The sequence below is a fragment of the Hyaena hyaena genome, unplaced genomic scaffold (genome assembly GCF_003009895.1).
Source record: "Hyaena hyaena isolate Hyena2069 unplaced genomic scaffold, ASM300989v1 scaffold_204, whole genome shotgun sequence".
Lineage (NCBI taxonomy): Eukaryota > Metazoa > Chordata > Mammalia > Carnivora > Hyaenidae > Hyaena > Hyaena hyaena.
Genome location: NW_024080837.1, coordinates 1,458,058 through 1,459,271, shown reverse-complemented (window position 1 = coordinate 1,459,271; position 1,214 = coordinate 1,458,058). Strand labels below are relative to the sequence as shown.

Here is a 1,214-nt window from a genome sequence, read left to right as displayed (position 1 = left end):
AGGCTCTGAGCTGTCAGAGCCTGATGTGGGACTCAAACTCACAAACCACAAAATCATGACCTGAGCTGAAGTCAGACACTTAAACCAACTCAGCCACCGAGGCACCTCTTGAAGCACACATTTAAATCTATAAAATAGTTTGTCAGAGAAATGTCTGAATTCAAAACATGTATGAGGAGTGTCTAGCTGACTTGGCCAGTAGAGCCCACAACTCTTGATTGCATCATGAGTTCAAGCCCCCCACTGGGCATAGAGCTTGCTTAAAACAATAAAATAGTGTGGGAGCACCTGGGTGGCTCAGTCAGTTAAGCGTCCAACTTCAGCTCAGGTCATTATCTCAGTTTGTGAGTCTGACAGCTCAGAGCCTGGAGCCTGAGTTGGATTCTGTGTCTCCCTCGCTCTCTGCCTCTCTCCCACTCACATTCTGTCTCTCTCTCTCTCTCAAAAATAAATAAACGCTCAAAAAATGTTTTAATAAACAAAATAGTGCCTACTTTGGCAGCATGTGTGGTAAAATGGAACACACAGAGAAGACTGGCATGGCCCCCGCGCAAGGATGATGCGCAAATTCGTGAAGCATTTTCGATTTTAAAAAATAAAATAAAATAAAACGTGTGCAAAACGTGTGTGAATGAAAGGAGGAAAAAAAAGCCATCCTACCTTGGCATCTGCCGATTTGCAGTTTGCAAGTGCAGCCCACTGTCCCAAGTCCTGCGCTGTGGCTAACTCAGCATCTTGAATTCCAGCCTAATGAGCCAGATGGAGGTGAAGGTGCACAAGAGGCAGGTGAGTGATAAAGTCGACAGGCCCTTGTCTGTTACTTGACACGTGGAAATAAACATTTGCCATGTGGGAAAAGGAACCTGAAGATGGACAACAGGCATGGGTTGTTAGACACATGGATAGTATTATTTTATATATTTCCGGAGAGTCCTGCTTGGACAGGACAATCTCTATTATATATTAGTCAGTTTACTGAACTTACTAATGTCATTGTTTTATTAAAACAAACATTACTATATGACCAATAAAAACCTATAATGTAAAAAAAAATTTTTTTCAAGCATTGCAGTAATGATTGCAAGTTAACTTAATCAAAATTCTCACATTCAAATGAAATCCCAAATCTAATGCATTGGATTACTAGTCACCCAAACGATGGCAATAATTGTACAACTTCCTACTCTACTTAAATGGATTAAAATGTGTACATA

At 40.9% G+C, this 1,214-nt stretch overlaps 1 non-coding gene across 1 annotated transcript; it reads left to right on the top strand.

The window, feature by feature from the left end:
* Positions 1 to 486: 486 nt before the first annotated feature.
* LOC120238361 lies at positions 487 to 591 on the top strand. The gene has a single exon (XR_005530195.1). It is a non-coding gene; the product is annotated as a U6 spliceosomal RNA (small nuclear RNA).
* The last annotated feature ends 623 nt before the right edge of the window (positions 592 to 1,214 follow it).